Here is a 23,312-nt window from a genome sequence, read left to right as displayed (position 1 = left end):
GCAAATTCCCGGAACCATGTGAAGTAAGCAAATCAGGAGTGGATGAAAGTCAAGCTGAGGGAGCTTATGGAGAAGAGGTGAAAAGCAGGAATCACCTGAGGCTGATGGTTAAAGATATCTGAACCCCACTCCAAACTTACGGCATCAGGATTCCCTAGAGGATTTTATGAACACTAATGTTTGAGGTCCTTGGGTGTGTTGGGTCTGGACAATTCTTGCTTCGCCCAGGATCTGGCATCCTACTCTGACCAAAGAAAGTTAAGCAATATATAAGGACCACCAGTTTGGCCAGCGCAAGCCTCCTGAATGTGCCCCAGTTGCAAGGGATGACAATGATGTGTGTGTGTGTTGGGATGAGTTGTTTCTGGGGGTTATTCTCAGCAGAGCAGTTAGAGGGAAAGCAGTTCACTTGTTTATTAAAGTTTTAAAACAGGAAACTGTTCAGGAAAATTATCCAAAAGTTGGGAATAAAGTAAAAAGATGATTGTCGTTGAGTTGCTAAGTTGTGTCTGACTTTGTGACCCCATGGACTGTCGTCCACCAGGCTCCTTTGTCCATGGGTTTCTCCAGGCAAGACTACTGGAGTGGGTTGCCATTTCCTCCTCCAGGGGATCTTTCTGACCCAGGGATTGAACCTGAGTCTCCTGCGTCTCCTGGATTGGCAGGCGGATTCTTTACCACTGAGCCAGCAGGGAAGCCCCTAAAAAGACTATTACCTGACAGCTCCCCAGGTGGTGCACTGGTAAAGAACCTGCCTGCCAGTGCAGGAGACCCAAGAGGCAAGTTTGATCCCTGGGTGGGGAAGATGCCCTGGAGAAGGGCGTGGCAACCCACTCCAGTGTTCTTGCCTGGAGAACTCCATGGACAGAGGAGCCTGGCGGGCTGCACTCCATGGGATTGGAAAGCACTGGACAGGATAGCTGATTTACAGTGCTGTGTTAATTCTGCTGCACAGAAAAGTGATTCACGTATACATAAAAATACATTCTGTTTTCAGAACATTCTTTTCCATTATGGTTTATCACAGGGTATTGAGTACAGTTTCTTATTGTGAATAATGCTGCTTTGAACATAGGGGCGTGTGTATCTTCTTGAATTACAGTTTTGTCTGGATATATGGAGCTTCCCAAGGGGCTCAGTGATAAAGAATCTATCTGCCAATGAGGAGACTTGGGTTCAGCCCCTGGGTCAGGAAGATCCCCTGGAGAAGGAAATGGCAACCCACTGCAGTATTCTTGCCTGAAGAATCCCATGGACAGAGGAGCCTGGCGGGTTACAGTTCATGGGGTCGCAAAAGAATCGTACACAACTTAAGGACTGAGCATGCACACATGCTGGGTGTACGCCCAGGAGTGGGATTGCTGTATCGTATGGCAACTCCATTTTTAGCTTTGTGATGAAACCCTATACTGTTTTGCATAGTGGCTGCACCACCAACTTACATTCCAGCTGACAGTGGAGGAGGGTGCCCTTTCATCTACACCCAGCGTCTATTGTTTGTAGACTTCATAACGATGGCCATTCTGACTGGTGAGGTGATACCTCACTGTAGTTTTGATTTGCGTTTCTCTCGTTATTAGTAATGCTGAACATCTTTTTCATGCGCTTTTTGCCATTTGTATGATTATCTGGCATTTTAATGCCTTATTAGGGGATTTTCTAATAAGCCTGCCTCAGGGTCATTTGAGTCCCAGGGAAGAGAGCTTCGACTTGCTATTCAAAATTTGATCCCATTTGTTTCACAACTCTGAAAAGTTTTAGAGATTAGGTTGTATTAAACTTTGAAAGCACATATATTTTTTTCCTTGTCCACTGGAGAAAATAACCCCAAAGATTAAGGTTTTATTGCCATGTAGCATGTTAATTAACCTTGTCTCTGGCTTAGCAGTCCTAGTTCAAATTTCTGGAAATTTATTCCAGAAATTTCTCAACGCCTGTTGGGTTAGGGTTAGTCTTCCTGCTAGTTTCTGCATTAATGAATTGAATAAAACTTTGAATGTGCTTATTATCTATTCAAAGATTATGATAACCTTCAAATTTGCTCTCAGCAAAACACAGTGGGCATTTTTAAGTCTGAAGAGGTGGTAAACGGGAAACCAGTCAGAGACATAAGAGCAATGTTGAGGTGAACAGTTCAGGATGAAGGTTAGAAACACGGAGAGGCTGTCGAGTGTCATTCTGTTTGGGTGCCCCTCCCTCCCCCGGGTGGACCAGGATTGCTTTAAGGTACCGTTCTGGACCAGCCACACAATTATTCCCTGTTTGGAAGCTCAAAGCCAAGTTCTCTGCTCAGCTGCTGTTCCTTTACTCAACTGGAAGTTTATTTTCCTCCTTTCTCGTCTCTTTGTCACTTGATCTCTCTCTTTTTGTTCTGTGTTTATTATTTGAGGTACCTTCTTACTATGGAAAGTTAAAATGAAAGTGTCAGTTGCTCAGTCGTGTCCTACTCTGCAACCTCATGGGCTGTAGCCCGCCAGGCTCCTCTGTCCATGGGATTCTCCAGGCAAGAATACTGGAGTGGGTGGCCATTTCCTTCTCCAGGGGATCTTCCCAATCCAGGGACTGAACCCAGGCCTCCCGAATTGTAGGCACATTCTTAACACCCGAGCCACTTAAATTCCTGTTATAACTAAGCAGAGAAAAATTAACACATATCTCCTGCTTTGCAGATAGATTCTTTACTGTCTGAGCCTCCAGGGAAGCCCATGAATAAAGGTAGATGCCTCAGGACTACACCCTGACCTATGATGATGTGGTTGTTCACAATTATTAGGCTCTTTGTCTTTATTTTAGTGTTTGGTTAATATCTGCGGGCTTTTCTGGTGGTAAAGAATCTGCCAGTTAGTGCAGGAGATATGGGTTCAATTCCCGATCTGGGAAGGTCCCCTGGAAAAGGAACTGGCTACCCACTCCAGTATTCTTGCCTGGGAAATCCCATGGACAGAGGAGCCTGGTAGTCCATGAGTTGCAAACAGCTAGACACGACTGAGTGATGGAGCATGTGTGCACATAGGAACACAATAATATCTATAATATCCAATCTGTAGAAGCTAGAGCTGCACATTTAAATATAGGTCTTTGCCATTATGTTAGACGATAGCCAGTCTCAGACTTAATGTACCTAGTTAGACATTTATACTTAAACAGGCAAAAACAGGCAGAGGGTTCAGTTCAGTCTCTCAGTCGTGTCCTACTCTTTGCGACCCCATGGACTGCAGCACGCCAAGCCTCCTTGTCCATCACCAACTCCAAGAATCTACCCAAACTCATGTCCATTGAGTCGGTAATGCCATCCAACCATCTTATCCTCCGTCATCCCCTTCTCCTCCCACCCTTAATCTTTCCCAGCATCAGGGTCCTTTCAAATGAGTCAGTTCTTCGCATCAGGTGGCCAAAGTATTGGAGTTTCAGCTTCAACATCACTCCTTCCAATGAACACCCAGGACTGATCTTCTTTAGGATGGACTAGTTGGACCTCCTTGCAGTCCAAGGGACTCTCAAAAATCTTCCCCAACACTACAGTTCAAAAGCATCAATTCTTAGGGTTACAGTTAGTTTACAGGTCTCTTGTTTGTCAGGACAGAAAGGGCTGGTTATTTGTCTTGTTGAAACTCCTCATCACACCTTGCACAAAAGAATGGCTCTCCTCCGGCCAATGTGACTGTATTCCAGGGGCAGGCTTTGGCTCACTATTTAGGTGAGCGAGGGGACCGAGAATCCTTCTAAATCAGGACTTGGACATAGACTGTTTCAGAAGCGATACTCAGGGGAATAGTCCCAAAGTACACTAGGCTTGTTAAATTCTTATACTCTGTTTATACAGTAATGGGAATGTTTCGAGTGTTTCTGGCAAATCCATGCATCTAGAACATCATGGATTTTACAAGAGAAATTCTATTCCCAACAGTCACTATATCTGCTGTTAGTTGGAAATAGAGACAGCTGAAGCCCTGGCTGCAGCCATCTCTAGTATGTGACCTTTTGATTAAATGCTACTCAACATTAGGGTCAGCCACTTCTCCTAGGGTAGTACAGTTGAAAACTACAATCCACATGCCAGACTGTGGGAAAGTTTTAAAGAATTTACTAATGCATCACATCCAGGATATGGGAAAACTCAACTGTGCTCTCTCTGGCTGATGTAAGAACGAATATCTTTGAATCAGCTTGGACTAAAGTTAAATTTAATAATTTCCATAGCAGTACATTGGAAAGAATAGTAAATTGCCAGTGCAAGTGCTTTCGAGAAGGCAAAACACTGCTTTATATAGATTAGGAAGGTTAGAAAATGCTTATACACCAGTTGCAAAAAAAAAAAAAATGTGGTTGAACTTATTTTTAACCAGTATCTTGTCACCAGAAAGTTGATTTTCAGGTCAAGTCAGATTTCTACAAGACAGACTTTCCTGTAATAGTCAAAGGTTTATTTAATAAAAACCTTGGGAAGACCATTGACTAGTAACTTTGAGACCATTAGTTTGTGTTACAAGGAACAAAGTTTGTGGGAGTATTTATTACAGACAACGTTGTTTATCACTTAAAACTGTACACCATGCTTGTCACTGGACACTGACTTTACGGCTGCTCTTGAGATCACTGATCCCCTGACCATGGACCTCTTGATCGTGTTGTAATTAACTAGTCATTACATGAAGCTTGAGCGATTGTCTTGGAGTAAGGAATGCTATTTTTCCTTCCACAAATTCTAAGTAAGCATTAAACGTGACTTTGGCAGGTGAAGACCCAAAGCCAATTCTCTTTCTTGCAGAATGGATTTAGACATGTTTTCCTGAAACTGGATGAAATTGTGTAACAAAATTACTCAACATTCTGGGTACAGTTTTGAAAATGTTGATATCATATGAATGACCAAAAAGCTCCAGTTTTGGCTGTGCAGATGTAAGCTATTTTTTCGTTGTTGTTCATATATGTTTGATTTCTCAGCCTTTCTTGTATGCTGTGTGTCATGGGCACATCAATTTTGTATTTCCAAAGGACATAGCTTTTGAGATTAGCCTTGGATTCCAAGAGTCCAGAGGAATGAATGTCACTCCCACTGTGGATGCTCAGCTAGCATTTAGTGGTGATGACTGGGGATCTTCACCTCTTTGGGGATCCAGTTTGGGGGTGAGGATGGAGGGAGATAGTTTTTTTTAATTAATTTTTTTATTGAAGGATAATTGCTTGACAGAATTTTGTTGCTTTATGTCAAACCTCAACATGAACCAGCCATTGGTATACATATATCCCCTTCCTTTTGAACCTCTCTCCCATCTTCCGCCCCATCCCACCCCTCTAGGTTGATACAGAGCCCATGTTTGGGTTTCCTGAGACATACAGCAAATTCCCATTGGCTATCTATTTTACACATGGTAATGTAAGTTTCCATGTTACTCTTTCTATGCATCTCACCCTCTCCTCCCCTCTCCCCATGTCCATAAGTCTATTCTCTATGTCTGTTTCTCCACTGCTGCCCTGTAAATAAATCCTTCAGTACCATTTTTCAAGATTCTGTATATATGCATTAGAATACGATATTTATCTTTCTCTTTCTGAGTTACTTCACTCTGTAAAATAGGTTCTAGGTTCATCCACCTCATAAGAACTGACTCGAAGGTGCTCCTTTTTACGGCTAAGTAATATTCCATTGTATATATAAACCAAAACTTCTTTATCCATTCATCTGTCAATGGACATTTAGGTTGCTCCAATGTTCTAGCCATTGTAAATATTGCTGCAATGAACAATGGGATAGATGTGTCTTTTTTGATTTTGCTTTCCTCAGGGTATATGCCTGCTGCTGCTGCTAAGTCGCTTCAGTCATGTCCGACTCTGTGCGACCCCATAGATGGCAGCCCACCAGGCTCCCCCATCCCTGGGATTCTCCAGGCAAGAACACTGGAGTGGGTTGCCATTTCCTTCTCCAATGCATGAAAGTGAAAACTGAAAGTGAAGTTGCTCAGTCGTGTCTGACTCTTAGCGACCCCATGGACTGCAGCCCACCAGGCTCCTCCGTCCATGGGATTTTCCAGGCAAGAGTACTGGAGTGGGGTGCCATTGCTTTCTCTGGCTATATGCCTAAGAGTAGAATTGTTGGGTCATATGGTGCTTTTATTCCTATTTTTTTTAAGGAATCTCCATACAGTCTTGCATAGTGGTTGTACCAATTACATTCCCACAAACAGCACAAGAGTGTTCCTTTTCTCTACACACTTTCCAGCGTTTATTGCCTGTAGACTTTTTGATGATGGCCATTCTGACCAGTGTGAGGTGATATCTCATTATAGTTTTGATTTGCATTTCTCTAATAATGAGCGATGCTGAGTATCTTTTCATGTGTTTGTTAGCCATCTGTATGTCTTCTCTGGAGAAATATCTGTTTAGATCTTTTCCCCACTTTTTGATTGGGTTGTTTGTTTTTCTGGCATTGCGTTGTATGAGCTTGTTTTATATTTTGGAAATTAATCCTTTGTCAGTTGTTTCATTTGCTATTATTTTCTCTCATTCTGAGGATTGTCTTTTCACCTTGCTTATACTTTCCTTTGCTATGCAAAAACTTTAAGTTTAGTCAGGTCCCATTTGTTTACTTTTGTTTATATTTCCATTACTCTAGGAGGTGGGTCATAGAAGATCTTGCTTTGATTTATGTCATTGAGTGTTCTGCCTGTTTTCCTCTAAGAGTTTTATAGTTTCTGGTCTTACATTTAGGTCTTTAATCCATCCTGAGTTTATCTTTGTGTAGGTGTTAGGAAGTGATCTAATTTCATTCTTTTACATGTAGCTGTCCAGTTTTCCCAGCACCATTTATTGAAGGGCCTGTCTTTGCCCCATTGTATATTCTTGCCTCCTTTGTCAAAAATAAGGTACCCATAGGTGCATGGGTTTATCTCTGGGCTTTCTATCTTGTTCCATTGGTCTATATTTCTGTTTTTGTGCCAGTACCATACTGTCTTGAATACTGTAGCTTTGTGGTATAGTCTGAAGTCTGGAAGGTTGTTTCCTCCAGCTCCATTCTTCCTTCTCAAGGCTGCTTTGGCTCTTCAGTGTCTTTTGTGTTTCCGTATGAACTGTGAAATTTTTTGTTCTAGTTCTGTGAAAAATGCCATTGGTACTTTGATAGGGATCACATTGAATCTGTAGATTGTGTTTGGTAGTAGAGTCATTTTCACAATATTGATTCTTTCTACCCAGGAACATGGAACATCTCTCCATATGTTTATGTTGTCTTTCATTTCTCTCATTAGTGTCTTATAATTTTCTTTGTATAGCTCTTCTGTCTCCTTAGGTAAGTTTATTCCTAGGTATTTAATTCTTTTTATTGCAATGGTGAATGGGATTGATTCCTTAATTTCTCTTTCTGAATTTTCATTGTTAGTATATAGAAATGCAAGTGATTTCTGTGTATTGATTTTATATCCTGAAACTTTGCTAAATTCACTGATTAGCTCTAGTAGTTTTCTGATACTATCTTGAGGGTTTTATATGTATAGTGTCATGTCATCTGCAAACAATGAGAGCTTTACTTCTTTTCCAATCTGGATTCCTTTAATTTATTTTTCTTCTCTGATTGCTGTAGCTAGGACTTCTAGAACTATGTTGAATAATAGTGGTGAAAGTGGAAACCCTTGTCTTGTTCCCGATCTTAGGGGGAATGCTTTCAGTTTTTCCCCATTGAGAATGTTTGCTGAGGCTTATCATATATGGCCTTTACTATGTTCAGGTAGATTCCTTCTATGCCCATTTTTTGAAGAGTTTTTAACATAAATGGGTGTTGAATTTTGTCAAAGGCTTTTTCTGTATCTACTGAGATTATCATATGGTTTTTATCTTTCAGTTTGTTAATATGGTCTATCACATTTATTGATTTGTGTATATTGAGGAATCCTTGCATCTTGGAATAAACCCAACTTGATCATGGTGTATGAGCATTTTGATGTGTTGCTGAATTCTGTTTGCTAAAATTTTGTTGAGGATTTTTGCATCTATGTTCATCAGTGATTTCGGCCTGTAGTTTTCTTTTTTGTGTGTTGTCTTTGTCTGGTTTTGGTATCAGGATGTTGGTGCCCTCGTTGGATGAGTTTGGAAGTGTTCCTTCCTCTGAAGTTTTTTGAAAGAGTTTTAGAAGGATAGGCATTAGCTATTCTCTAAATGTTTGATAGAATTCTCCTGTGAAGCCATCTGGTCCTGGGCTTTTGTTTTTTGGGAGATTTTTGATCACAGCTTCAATTTCAGTGCTTGTAATTGGGTTTTTATAATTTCTATTTCTTCCTCATTCAGTCTTGGAAGATTGAACTTTTCTAAGAATCTGTCTATTTCTTTCAGATTATCCATATTATTGCCATATAGTTTTTCATAATCATATCAGATCAGATCAGATCAGTCACTCAGTCGTGTCCGACTCTTTGCGACCCCATGAATCGCAGCACGCCAGGCCTCCCTGTCCAACACCAACTCCCGGAGTTCACTGAGACTCATGTCCATCGAGTCAGTGATGCCATCCAGCCATCTCATCCTCTGTCGTCCCCTTCTCCTCCTGCCCCCAATCCCTCCCAGCATCAGAGTCTTTTCCAATGAGTCAACTTTTGCATGAGGTGGCCAAAGTACTGGAATTTCAGCTTTAGCATCATTCCTTCCAAAGAAATCCCAGGGCTGATCTCCTTTAGAATGGACTGGTTGGATCTCCTTGCAGTCCAAGGGACTCTCAAGAGTCTTCTCCAACACCACACTTCAAAAGCATCAATTCTTTGGCGCTCAGCTTTCTTCACAGTCCAACTCTCACATCCATACATGACCACAGGAAAAACCATAGCCTTGACTAGACGAACCTTTGTTGGCAAAGTAATGTCTCTGCTTTTGAATATGCTATCTAGGTTGGTCATAACTTTCCTTCCAAGGAGTAAGTGTCTTTTAATTTCATGGCTGCAATCACCATCTGCAGTGATTTTGGAGCCCAGAAGAATAAAGTCTGACACTGTTTCCACTGTTTCCCCATATATTTCCCATGAAGTGATGGGACCGGATGCCATGATCTTCATTTTCTGAATGTTGAGCTTTAAGCCAACTTTTTCACTCTCCACTTTCACTTTCATCAAGAGGCTTTTGAGTTCCTCTTCACTTTCTGCCATAAGGGTGGTGTCATCTGCATATCTGAGGTTATTGATATTTCTCCCAGCAATCTTGATTCCAGCTTGTGCTTCTTCCAGCCCAGCGTTTCTCATGATGTACTCTGCATATAAGTTAAATAAACAGGGTGACAATATACAGCCTTAACGTACTCCTTTTCCTATTTGGAACCCGTCTGTTGTTCCATGTCCAGTTCTAACTGTTGCTTCCTGACCAACAGTCAACAGTTCTTCAGTTTTTCATAATAGTCTCTTATAATCCTTTGTATTTCTGCACTGTCTGTTGTAACCTCTCCTTTTTCATTTCTAATTTTTTTGATTTGATTCTTCTCTCTTTTTTTTTCTTGATGAGTTTGGCTAAATGTCAATTTTGTTTATCTTCTCAAAGAATGAGTTTTTAGTTCTATTAATCTTTACTGTTGTTTGTTTCATTTCTTTTTCATTTATTTCTGCTCTGATCATTAGGTTCTACTAATTTTGGTGTTTTTTGTTGTTGTTTTTTCCCCCAGTTGTTTTAGGTGTAAAGTTAGGTTGTCTATTTGATGTTTTTCTTGTTTCTTGAGGTAGGATTATATTGCTATAAACTTCCCTCTTAGGACTGCTTTTGCTGCATCCCATAGGTTTTGAGTTGTCACGTTTTCGTTGTCATTTGTTTCTAGAAATTTTTTGACTTCCCTTTTGATTTCCTCAGTAACCTGTTGGTTATTTAGAAACGTGTTGTTTAATCTCCGTGTGTTTGTGTTTCTTACAGTTTTTTTCTTGTAATTGACATCTAGTCTCATAGCACTGTGGTTGGAGAAGATGCTTGATATGATTTCAATTTTCTTAAACTTCCTGAGGTTTGATTTGTGACCCAAGATGTGGTCTATCTTGGAGAATGTTCCATGTCCACTTGAGAAGCTGTATTCTTCTATATTTGGATGGAATGTCCTGAAGATATCAATCAGATCTGTCTCATCTAATATATGTATCATTTAAGACTTGTGTTTCCTTATTAATTTTCTGATTTGATGATCTGTCCATTGGTGTGAGTGGGGTGTTAAAGCGTCCTACTATTATTGTGTTACTGTCAATTTCTCCTTTTACATCTGTTAGTGTTTGTCTTATTATTGAGGTGCTCCTATGTAGGGTGCATAGATATTTACAATTGCTATGTCTTCCTCTTGGATTGATCTCTCGATCATTAGGTAGTGTCCTTCCTTACCTCTTGTAATATTACTTAAGGTCTATTTTGTCTGATATGAGGATTGCTACTCCAGGTTTCTTTTGCTTCCCATTTGCATGGAATATATTTTTCCATCTTCTCACTTTCAGTCTATATGTGTCTTTAGGTCTGAAGTGGGTTTCTTATAGATGACATATATATGGATCTTGTTTTTGTATCCATTCAGCCAGTCTATGTCTTTTGGTTGGAGCATTTAATCCATTTACATTTAAAGTAATTATTGATATATATGTTTCTATTGCCATTTTCTTAATTGTTTAGGGTTGATTTTGTGGGTCTTTTTTCTTCTCTTGTATTTCTCTACTATATAAGTCCCTTCCACATTTGTTGCAAGTCTGGTTCGGTGCTACTGAATTCTCTTAACTTTTGCTTGTCTAAAAAGCTTTTGATTTCTCCATCAATTTTGAATGAGATCCTTGCTGGGTACAGCAATCTTGGTCATAGATTTTTCCCTTTCAGTACTTTAAATATACCCTGTCATTCCCTTCTGGCCTGCAGAGTTTCTGCTGAAAGATCAGCTGTTAAATATATGGGGTTTCCTTTATATGTTACTTGTTGCTTCTCCCTTGCTGCTTCTAATATTCTTTATTTGTGTTTGGTCTTTGTTAGTTTGATTAGTATGTGTCTTGGCATGTTTCTCCTTGGGTTTATCCTGTATGGGACTCTTTGCGCCTCTTAGACTTGATTATTTCCTTTTCCATGTTGGGGAAATTTTTAACTATAATCTCTTCAAAAATTTTCTCATACCCTTTCTTTTTCTCTTCTTCTGGGATGCCTATAATTCCATTGTTGGTGCGTTTGGTATTGTCCCAGGGGTGTCTGAGACTATCCTCAGTTCTTTTCGTTCTTTTTACTTTATTCTGCTCTTCAGAAGTTATTTCTACCCTTTTATCTCTAGCTCACTGATTCATCCTTCTGCTTCAGATATTCTGCTACTGATTCCTTCTAGAGTATTTTTAATACCAGTATTTGTGTTGCTTGTCCCCGTATGCTTATTCTTTATTTTTTCGAGGCCTTTGTTCATTGACTCTAGCATTTTCTCCATTTTGTTTTCAAGGTTTTTGATTATCTTTACTATTGTTATTTTGTATTCTTTTTCAGGTAGTTTGCCTATTTCCTCTTTGTTTATTTGGATTTCTGTTTTTCTAGTTTGTTCCTTCATTTGTGCAGTATTTCTCATCTTTTTCTTTATTATTATTTTTTAACTTATTGTGTTTGAGGTCTCCTTTTCCCAGGCTTCACAGTTGAATTCTTTCTTTCTTTTAGTTTCTGCCCTCCTAAGATTGGTCCAGTGGTTTGTGTAAGCTTCAGATAGGGCGAGATTTATGCTGAGTTTTTGTTGTTATTGCTGTTTGTTTGTTTGTTTTTCCTCTGATGGGCTGAGTGAGGTGGTGGTCCTGCCTGCTGATGATTGGGTTTGTATTTTTGTTTTGTTTGTTGTTTAGATGAGGCGTCCTGCACAGGGTGCTACTGGTGTTTGGGTGATGCCGGTCTTGTATTCAAGTGGTTTCCTTTGTGTGAGTTCTCACTATGTGATACTCTCTAGGGTTAGTGCTCTGGTGGTCTAGGGTCTTGGAGTCAGTGCTTCCACTCCAAAGGCTCAGGGCTTGATCTCGAGTTTTCCGTGGTTCTACACATTCTTTCCTGCTGGTCAGGTACTCCTGTCCGCTCTCAGCTGGTGTTCTGCATGCACTTCTGTGTCTGAAGGTGTATTCCTGATGTATCCATGGAGAGAGATGTACTCCATGTCCACCTGCTTCTCCACCATCTTCTTCTCTTGGAAGTGTGGGTTCTTAACCACTGGACTGCCAAGGAGTTCTCCTGCCCTTGGCTCCTAGACTTTCCTCTTTCTGAGTACCCGTATTATCCTTTACTTAGTCCCATTTTCTCTCTACAATGGTTTCTTAGGATGTAGCAATATGGCTCTTGGTTTTACTGTATCAGTATTATTTGCAGCATCTTTATATTGCAGCTTCCAAGATGCTGGTGGGGCCTTCCTTTGGAAGAGTTGAGAGCCCTTCCCCAGGTCAATTCACAACACTTGGTGAGGCCATGGGGAAGTGCAGGATGGTTGATGGGAAGCAGAGGCTCCACCCAGCAGCCCCCACAGGAGAGGCAGGGCAGATCAGGAGATAGTTTCAAAGTCTCTGATGCCTTCCTGTCTGGCCCCAAATGAAGGTTTTCATGTTTCCATTTACAGGGGCTGGGGGTGGGGAGCAAGACTCTGGTCCTAAGTACCTCTTCCAGCTTCCAGACCAAGAGGAGTTTGAGAGGGAGAGGAGTCTGCTGTTACCAGTGGAAGATGCTTTGTCCCCTAAGAAGCACATGCTCTTCAGTATCATATTGGCTCATGGAACTGACAGCGGCTCCTCTTTTTTCATTGCATCTTACCTCTGAAAGACCCCACAGAGATGACCACAGATTACATTTATTGCATATTTTGCCTTCTCATGATTCCTCATCCAGGAAGTATGTGGGAGGGGTGGCTTACAGCCAAGATTCTGCCACTGCCTCTATTTTACAGTTCTGTTTGAATATACTGTCACACATTGCTTTACTTGTTCTAGTAAGCATGAGTAAATATCTTTAAGTTTTTAGAGCACTGAAATGTTTTAGGAACTCCTGAGCATGGGACCAAGTCTAAATCTTAACCTTGTTGTTCAGTTGCTAAGTCATGCCCAACTCTGTGACACCATGGACTGTAGTCCACCCGTCTCCTCTGTCCAAGGGGATTCTCCAGGCCAGAATACTGGAGTGGGTAGCCTTCCTTTCTCCAGGGGATCTTCCCAACCCAGGGATCAAACCCAGGTTTCCTACATTGCAGGTGGATTCTTTACCATCTGAGCCACCAGGGAAGCCCTTTGTAGTGTCTGAATGATATCAATTCCTTGGTTAAATCTCATTATCTCTGACCCTTTCCCTCCCTACTTTCCTGGGCTCATCCCTTATCTTCTGCCATCTGCGTTCCCATCAATGAAAATGGAAATGGAGACACTAACTTGAAGCAGTTTTCAAATAAAAGATCAGGAAGAATATAATGAAAGTAGAGTGAGAGATGAAATCAGTTACCTAAGAAAATGGTCATTCATTGTTTTTGTGTCTCTTGAGCAAATTACATCACCTTTTTGGATCTCAAGTTTTCTTTGCAGAGTAATAAGGTTTGACTAGATGATCCACAAGATCCTTTCCAGGGTTAAATTCTGTGAATGTGCAGCTGGATGTTGTATTTGGCTTTGGATTTCTGGTAGCAGAAGAAAATAGGAGAAGATGTTGTATTACATGGTGTTCATTGCCTGACAAAAAAAAGTTCAGGCTCGCATCTGTAGAGATAGAACAGAGCTCATATAAGAAAGTATAACATAGGCTTCTGGGAAATAGTCTCAAGTGGAGTTTATGCAAAAGTCACAGTGATGATTCTGAGTTGCAAATTACCAAAATTCAAAATTGAGCTAGTTTAGGCAAATTAGGTAATGCACTGACTTAATGAAAGGCAGAAAAGAAGAGCAAGAAAGTGGAAATGGAAGGTCCTTGAATGTTCTCTGGAATTCATCTCTGCCTTCTTCTGTGTTTTGGAGGCTGACTGTCTCTCAAAACAGAAACCACGGCAATAGGCAACTTCAGCATTATATCTTTAACGTTTCACAACCAGAGATGTTAGGAAAAAAACCCAAGGGAGGATTATTATTGGCCAGAGTTGGGTCACATGCTTCTTCCCTGTCCACTTGTTGCATGAGGACTGTGTTCTGTGGCCCAGTTCTCACTGGGGCTGAGGGTGGGATGGATGTTTCCTGTCAGGAAGGTGGTTGCCATGTCAGGCTGGCAGCTGTTCCTCACTGTGAGCGTGGCTCCCTAACCCCTTCTCCTCCACGTTCAGGTCTGCCTTTCCCTTCCCAAAAGCCCCATACACCCTTGAAGCCTCTAGGTCTTTAAAAAAATTGTGACTGAGCTCCTAACTGAAGTTTTCCTGCCATCTTCTCGGGGTCGATCTCTAAGTCCTTTCATGGTTCTCAGTAGCAATCTTGATAAGTTAATCTGGGCTACAAGTGATTCTGGGAAAGATGGACAGTGCATGTAAATCAATGAAGTTAGAACACTGTCTCTTATATTACACAAAAATACATTGAAAATGGTTTAAAGACCTACATGTAAGGATGGCACAATAAAACTTCTAGAAGAGAACACAGGCAAAACATTATCTGGCATAAATTGCAGCAACTTTTTTTTTTTTTAGTTTCCCAAGGCGAAAGAAATAAAAGCAGAAATAAACAAGTGGGACCTCAGTTCAGTCGCTCAGTCGTGTCCGACTCTTTGTGACCCCATGAATTGCAGCACGCCAGGCCTCCCTGCCCATCACCAACTCCTGGAGTTCACCTAAACTCTTGTCCATTGAGTCGGTGATGCCATCCAGCCATCTCATCCTCTGTCGTCCCTTTCTCCTCCTGCCCCCTATCCCTCTCAGCATCAGGGGCTTTTCCAATGAGTCAACTTTTCGCATGAGGTGACCAAAGTACTGGAGTTTCAGCTTTAGCATCATTCCTTCCAAAGAACACCCAGGACTGATCTCCTTTAGAATGGATTGGTTGGATCTCCTTGCAGTCCAAGGGACTCTCAAGAGTCTTCTCCAACACCACAGTTTAACTTATAAGTTTTTGTACAACAAAGGAAACCATAAACAAAATGAAAAGATAGCCTATGGACTGGGAGAAAATATTTGCAAATGATGCTACTGTTGAGGGCTTAATTTCCAAAACAAACAAACAAACAAACAAACATCTCATACAACTTAATACCAAAAGAACAAGCTAATCAAAAAATATGCAGAAGATCTAAATAAACATTCCTCCAAAGAAGACATACAGATGGCCAACAGACACATGAAAAGATGCTCAGCATCACTAATTATTATAGAAATGTAAATCAAAACTATAATAAGGTACTGCCTCTCCCCAGTCAGAATGGCCATTGTCAAAAAAATCTACAAATAATAAATACCTGAGAGGGTGTGGAGAAAGGGGAACCCTTCTACACTGTTGATGGGAATGTAAACTGGTCCAACCACTATGGAAAAAGGTTCCTCAAAAAGTTAAAAATAGAACTACTGTACATTCCAATGACCCCACTCCTGAGTGTATGCATGGAAAAGAAGAAAACTTGAGTTCAAAAAGATGCATGCCTCTGATGATCATAACAGCACTGTTTATAATAGAAAAGGCATGGAAGCAACCTAGGCGTCCGCTGGCAGGTGAATAGATAAAGAAGGTAACATAGATAAAGAAGATAAAGAAGACAACAGAATATTAGCCATAAAATATAATGACATATTGCCACTTGTAGGAACATGGATGGACCTAGAGATTATCATGTTGAGTGAAATGTCAGAGAAAGATAAATAAAAGATATATGCCACTTAAATGTGGCATCTAAAAATAATACAAGAGAATTTAGTTGCAAGACAGACAGACTCATATATAGAAAACAAAGTTATGATTATTAAATGGGAAAGGGGGGGGTGGGATAGATTAGGAGCTTGGGACTAACATATACACATCACTATGATAAACAACAAGGACCTACCATGTAGCACAGGGAAATGTATTTAACATCTTGTAATCACCTGTAATGGAAGAGAATCTGAAAAAACATATGTGTCACTGAATTGCTTTGCTGTCCATCTGAAACTACCATAATATTGTTAATTGACTATAATTCAATTGGAAAATCTATGCTACATACATACTGACCTAGGTTATAAGTCCATTTGATAAAGACCACCAAGGACACAGTTGTCGTCCTACAAATTTAGGTTATTTTGCTGAGTGAGGGGACAAAACACCAGAGGGATGCTGTGGTGCCTCGCCAGACAAAGGAAGACACAGGTGGGTTATAGTATTTGGGGGAGGGGAGACAGGGTTTAGGAATTTCAACAAAACAGTTTTGCTGACTCAAAGCAGGGCCATGTGTAAAGATGTTGACACCAGATCTGAGCTGAGCTGAGAATCCAGGGTCGTGTTTCCTTGGGAATGACCAAGTTAAGATAAATGGGGAATGTGGTGTGCAAAACCATTATCAGAAGCTCTGCAACTGGATTGAAAATTGAGGCCGTTTTTCTGTGTTAAAAAGAACATAGATCCTTCAGGCAAGAATGAGGTGTTTTAGTCTCACTAAATACACTTAATCAGGGTCTCTCTTTAAATAACAACGTAGCTTTTGTAGTCAAACATCAAGGAGTGAGTGGAGGTATATTGTTGGGGAGATCATTTGCCATTTATTCACTCTGCAAATATTTGTTGACATTTTACTGTAAATTGAAGGCAGGAGGAGAAGGAGACGACAGAGGATGAGATGGTTGGATGGCATCACTGACTAAATGGACATGAGTCTGGGTAAACTCTGGGAGTCAGTGATGGACAGGAAGGCCTGGCGTGCTGCGGTCCATGGGGTCACAAAGAGTCGGACACAACTGAGCGACTGAACTGAACTGAGCTGAATCATTACAAAGAAGATAGAATTTCTATCCTTGATGAGCTCACAATTTAGTGATGGAAATGTCATGGAAAGAAAGCAACCCAGTACTCTATGAGGAGCTCAGTAGTGAGTGTTGGCATAAATGTTTACAAGGACAAAGAGACAGTGTTGTGAAGTTTGATTTGAGGAATCTGGTTCCATTCATGGCGAGAACAGTCAGTGGCAGGGAAGTCTGAGCTTTTAAGTGAGGAGATTTCGCTTTGAAGAAGCTGAGAAGATGCTGTCAGTGCTGTGAGCCTGTCCCTTCTGTGCATCTCGGAGCTCACCTGTGGCAGGTGGACAGTTCCTGAGCACGCATGCGCACAGCTTCTCAGTCCACACTTGAGAGCTTTCTCCCTCATGGGGAAGGGGTGGGGGGGCGGAGAAGGACCTCCTCGTCCTGCCCCCAAGGGCAGACCTCCACCCCTAAAGGGCGACATAAAGGCAACTGCCTTTCCCTGAAACAGATTTGAGGGTCATTCTGAGTTTCCTTGGACTGCAAGGAGATCCAACCAGTCCATCCTAAAGGAAATCTGTCCTGAATATTCATTGGAAGGACTGATGTTGAAGCTGAAACTCCAATACTTGGGCCACCCGATACAAAGAACTGACTCATTGGAAAAGACCCTGATGCTGGGAAAGATTGAAGGCGGGAGGAGAAGGGGACGACAGAGGATGAGATGGCTGGATGGCATCACCGACTTGATGGACATGAGTTTTGAGTAAACTCCGGGAGTTGGTGATGGACAGGGAGGCCTGGTGTGCTGCAGTCCTTGGGGTCGCAAAGAGTCAGACACTACTGAGCACCTGAACTGAACTGAACTGAGTTTCTCAGAGGGTGCCCAGAGGGACTGGACCCAGTTGTCTGCAGAGGTAGCCCTCCTGAAGACATACCTTTTGGCTTTATTCCTCAGGTCTTACTTTCCATACCCTCATGCTTATTTCCTTGGCTCACTTTCCAAATAAGTTGCTTACACCCAAGTCCATGTCTCAGAGAACGAAGGTGGCAAACTTCCTCCCTGTGGGAGAGAAATGCACAGGACAAGGGGGAAGGTGGTTTGAAGGTCAAAGAGAGGAACCAGAGCAGAGCAAAGCAGAGGGTGCTCTGAAGCAACAGAGGAAATACGGATCTTGCTGCCTAACCAGGGTCAGGGTTGGAGAGAGTTCAAGATCCTGAGCCTTCAGTCATCTTGGGGCCTAAGGTGCTGTTTTAGGAGATTAGAAGAAGTGGGTGCTATGAGGTGGGTGAGTTAGAGGGGAGAACGTGGATGACTTCTGAGCAAAGTAGGGAATGGGAGGCTGAAAGCACAGATTGGCAATAAATGTCCAAACATCACTGTTTTTTTTGCTGAAGAATTCTGCACGATTTTTGGTGTTTTCCTGCGGGCATCAGAATGTTTGGTGTGCCCCTATGTGACTTTGCCCCTGTTGTCCTCACGCCAGGAATGATTAAGGGGCCATTGGTGAAGAGGGAACTAGCCTATCACTTTGGAGGTTATCTTCTGTACAGAAGGCACTCTAGGTTTCATGTCACATTTAATAAACCTAGGAAAATACAGAAGCTTGAATTCAACTCTGTTAATGATAGATGGTCCTTCTCTTGACCGTTTTTTTTTTTTTTCCCCCCTGCAGGAAACCTCATTTGACGTCATTTCCTCCATCACTTATGCCTGAAAATAAACAACACTTGATTCCAAGTTGGGTCTTCAGATTTTGAGATAATGGTGATGCATATGTGTGCAAATGTGACAGGGATGGTAGCTGACACTCCTCCCCCATCCGTCCTCCGATGGAGTTGAGCTGGGCACCTGGTTGCCTAGTGAGAATCAAATCTCAAACTCTCTTGGCTGCAGGATATAGCTGTGAGACTCAGCTCTGCCCAGCGGAAGGCATATGGACAACTTGTGCTTCACTTTGTTCAGGAGATACTCTCTGGGCTTAGCTCATTCACTCTTCCTACTTGCTACCCTGTTGCTACTTACAGAAGCCTCAGATGTTACATGTTCAAATTGGGCTGTCTGCATTAGCCACCTCCCTGAGCGAGTGTGGGAGCAGAGCCGCTTACTGACCTGGAGTGCCCACCTAGGACTGAACTATTTGAGAGGGAAATGATCGTTTTTGTTCTTTAGGCTATATTATTGTTAGGTCTCATGTTACAGCAGCTTGATTTTTACACCCACTCATAAATACACGTCTATAAACATTTGTATATTTCCTCTGACTCCTAGGTCTCAAAGCAGCACGTGGTTGGCGTGGGCTAGTTGAGAGCATCCAGGAAGAACAGACGCTTGGGTTCTACCCTGACTGCGTAAAGCCTGTCAGTGTGGGGAGTCTTTGTGATTGTTAGATTCACGAGTTCATCCATCCATCCATCGTTTCACATGCTGCTTTGAGACCTAACATGTATAAGACTCTTTGGAAGGGGATATGAATGACACAAAGATTCATTATAAGCACTCCCTGCTTTCAAGAAGCTTATAGTCTAGAGACTTAAGGTAGAGACTAAATCAATGAAATAGGAGTAATTATGATAACTTTTTCTTCTAGGAAATTTCAATTAAAATTGAAAAGGCTAGTTTCATTTATATCATCGTGCTTTATTATTACTTTTTAAAACATTTTATTTTTGGCTGTCCTGGGTCTTTGATGCTGCACGACTTTCCTCTCTCTGCTGTGAGCCGGGGCTACACTCTAGTGGAGACATGAGGGCTTCTCACGGTGGTGATTTCTCTTGCTCTGGAACAGGGTCTCTAGGGCACGCGGGCTTCAGTAATTGTGGTGAGAGGGCTCGGTGGTTGCAGTTCCTGGCTCTAGAGCACAGGTTCAAAAGTTGTGGTGGACGGGCTTAGTCGCTCCGCGGCATGTAGGATCTTTCCAGCCCAGGGATCGAACCCGTGTCTCCTGCGTTGGCGGGCAGATTTTTTACCACGGAGCCACCAGGGAAGCCCTTACTTTATTATTATTACTTTTTTTTTTTTTTTTTTTGAGAATGCTCTCCCTGGCAAGGTTTTGTATTCATTTTTGAGACCAGTGTTGACAGCATAAAGGACCATTTTATTCAATGGTGAGCAGGAGCACAAGTGATCTGTCAGGCTCCGCAAACACACTTTGCTCCTCCCCTCCCTCCCCTTCGTCTCCCCCAGGGAAAGGACTAAACACTGGAAAAGCCACGGGTCTTTGTGTCCTGGAGCCTTCCTGCACTCGAGGGAATTCCTGAGGCTTAAGCAGCTTCTCAAGGAATGAAGGCAAGCAGGAGAAATTGAAAGGGCCAGCCTGAAAGGTTTTGCCAGGTAAGAGGAAATTCTTCTTCCCAGGGAGAGTTTTATATAAGTGAGAACTCTAGCTATTCCATTTATTTTTGCAAATGCACTGCTTTTCTTTCATTTCCAGAAAGGGAGAGAGATGCATAGACAGACAGAGGAGAAACAGAGAGCGGGGAACCTCAGACGGCAAAGAACAGGAAAGAAAGTGAGATGGGGATAAAGACATAGAGGAAAAGATCAAGAGTGTTTGCTAGATATACATAGAAAGAGCAGCCTCTAAAATGAAGACTATGTTACCAAGGGGTCTGTAACTCTCTGAACTTTTATTAAGCAGGAAGATGTGAAATATTTTGAAATTGTACCTGAAATTTACCATCTGTGTGGACGGGGGAACCTGACTTAGGCAGACTCATGTGAATTCAATGAATTATTTCATTGGTGCAAATCTTTGGGAGACTTTAAAAATGAAGATTAATGTTAAAATGGTAAGAGGAAAGGAAGAAGAAAACCTTAAAGACTGAATGAACAAACAAGCTTAGTAGAAATAGAAAACTCAGTTTAAAAAATGAGCATTTTTTACCTGAGAGCATTCCTGGGGGGTATGGGAGAATTTTAAGTTAGAAACAGGAGTTGTTTTTTTTTTTTTCTGTCTAGCTTGCCAGGATTCATATAACCTGATTACCATTTCCCTTTACATTTGAATACTATATACAATTTTGATAAGTAGTTTAAATGATTAGAGTTTTTAAAAATTCAAGTATAGTGGATTTACAATATCATGTTAGCTTCAGGTGTACTGCACAGTGATTCAGAAGTAAATAAATAAATATTCTTTTCCTGATTCTGTTCACTTATAGGTTATTACAAAATATTGTACTAAATAGTAGGTCCTTGTCATTCATCTATTTAATATATAGCAGCGTGTATGCTTTTTAATGGCAGGTGATAGCTTTATTAAGTATCTTGCTAACGTATAACACGGATTGCTATTCTTTTCACTGCCAAGATTGTAACAGCATCATCCCATAGCCACAAATCAGGATCGGTTTATCATCCTGCAGTAACGAAAGGAATCAAAATCTCAGTGGGTTAACACAACAAAAATGTACTTCATGCTGACGCCACCTAACACTGCAACGAGGCGCTGAGTCATGTGATGATTAGACATGTAGCAATACATTACCACGGATGCTTCATAACAACTGAGACGAGCTGGGAATGTTTTGTTAAATAGCACTACTGACTTCTGCATATGAGGGGAATAGTTAAACCTTTACCAAGTAATGGACGCACAGCACAGCACGAGACGTGTCCAAGCTCTGAATCCCGTAAGCCGGCCAAAAGTCAGTTAAATTTAAACGTTATAAACAAACAGGAGAAAACTAATATTCATGTCCAGAAATATTCTAATGAAAGACAGTCATGCTGAGCTGGCTTTGCATCCACCCTCGTGTGTGTGAGGCTGATCCTCCTGCTAAGACAGTCATGCTGAGCTGGCTTTGCATCCACCCACCTGTGTGCGGGGCTGATCCTCCTGCTAAGACAGTCATGCTGAGCAGGCTTTGCATCCACCCACCTGTGTGCGGGGCTGATCCTCCTGCTCTGCCTTTTACTCTTTCCTGATAAAAGTATTTAGACTGAAGAGTCTGATGAAACTGCTGCTTCTTCGTCTACATTTGACAAGTTTTGACACATTGTATTTTCATTGTCAGTTCTCCATATTTCCACCTCTATTATAATCTACTTGGTCTGTGAGTTATTTGGAAGTAGAGTGTGTGTGTTAATCCCAACCTCCTAACTTATCCCTCTTCCATCTTTCACCCTTGTTTTCTATGTCTCTGAGTCTCTTTCTGTTTTGTAAATAAGTTCATTTGATTCCTTTTTGTTTGTTTCCACATATAAGCGATATCGTATGATACTTGTCTTCCTCTGTCTGGTTTCCTTCACTTAGTACAATAATTCTGTACGAGGTTCATCCATGTTGCTGCAGATAGTGTTATGTCATTCCTTTTTATGGTGATTATTTAGATTTTTCAATGAAAAACTTCAAACATATAACAAAATTTTTAAAATTCACAGAGAATCCATGTATACACGTCACCCAGATTCACCATTAACATTTTAATACAGTTATTTAACTGCATATCCATCCCTCTATTCACCCATTAATCTATCTTTTTAAAATGAATTTTTAAGTAAATTATAGACATCCATACACTTCTCTCTAAATACTTTAGCAAGCATATCATTTGCTCTCTAGAGGTCAGGAAAATGTTTGTTTGTATAAAGCACTTCAGGAAAAGTTCGTGTGAAATTGATCAGGATGAGATTTTGTGTGAAATTCTTAGACAACTGGGGATGAAATTTCTAAATTTAAATTCACTGAGCAAGCATAGGGATGGTGATAACTATTAGGTGTGGGGTGAAAGAATATTGGTTGAGAGTTATTCCACAAGATCTGTAGGGGAAAAATCTATTGCCTTTTAATTCTCTTTGTAGGGATATTCAAAGGCTAAGAACCAGGCCCAGGGAATACAAAATATACGATGATGCTGTTTTAGTTTCAGGCCCTGAGTGCGTAGCCCCTAGGCCATCACAGAATTCTCTCTGGTCATTTCTGACTCATAAGAATGGGTACTGAAAGGTCTGTGGATGGGTTTATTCTGCAGCTGGCCAGGAGTGACAAGGCCCTGTCCACCTTTTTGCAGAAACAGCAGGTGTGGCATATTACAGAGTCACTAGGAAGTGAAATGATAAATACTGTCTACTGATATTTTGACCTCAAATATCCTGAACCTGAAGACTCTTTAAAAAAAGATCATATAGGGAATCGTTTTGTCCAAATATTCTAACATAATCTTGTTTTTATGTTTGAGCAACTCACCATCTAAGTGAGTTTTTCTGGTTGTGAGTTTTGAAAGATTCACCGTTCCCACTGCCTCCATCCTCACCTTGGGCATGGGTTGCAGTCTGGACCAGCTCTGTCTCCAGTTCTCAGAGATATTACACCAAGTCCCCTTCAAATACGGTGCCTATGATCTGGTTTTCCTTATTCTATGAATCTGCCAAATGTTTAGTTTTATGCTGTTTGTTCTGACTGTATTTTTAACACAGGTGAATTAAAAATATAGTTGTCATTAAAATGTAAAAGTGAACCCGGGTGGCTTGGTCCTCCATTTATGAAAAACAACGCCTTAG

The 23,312-nt window shown here is 41.2% G+C and overlaps 1 protein-coding gene across 1 annotated transcript in view; it reads left to right on the top strand.

Moving 5' to 3' along the window:
• The first annotated feature begins 19,147 nt into the window (after window positions 1-19,147).
• Window positions 19,148-23,312, top strand: part of LOC109563465 (collagen alpha-4(VI) chain-like) — a 139,425-nt gene continuing 135,260 nt past the window's right edge. The window contains exon 1 of the mRNA XM_070797000.1: window positions 19,148-20,141. The gene's annotated coding sequence lies outside the window, so the exon portion shown is untranslated. The remainder of the gene's footprint in view (window positions 20,142-23,312) is intronic.

Source organism: Bos indicus, chromosome 1 (assembly GCF_029378745.1).
Source record: "Bos indicus isolate NIAB-ARS_2022 breed Sahiwal x Tharparkar chromosome 1, NIAB-ARS_B.indTharparkar_mat_pri_1.0, whole genome shotgun sequence".
Classification (NCBI taxonomy): Eukaryota; Metazoa; Chordata; class Mammalia; order Artiodactyla; family Bovidae; genus Bos; species Bos indicus.
This window is presented reverse-complemented; position numbering and strand designations above follow the sequence as displayed.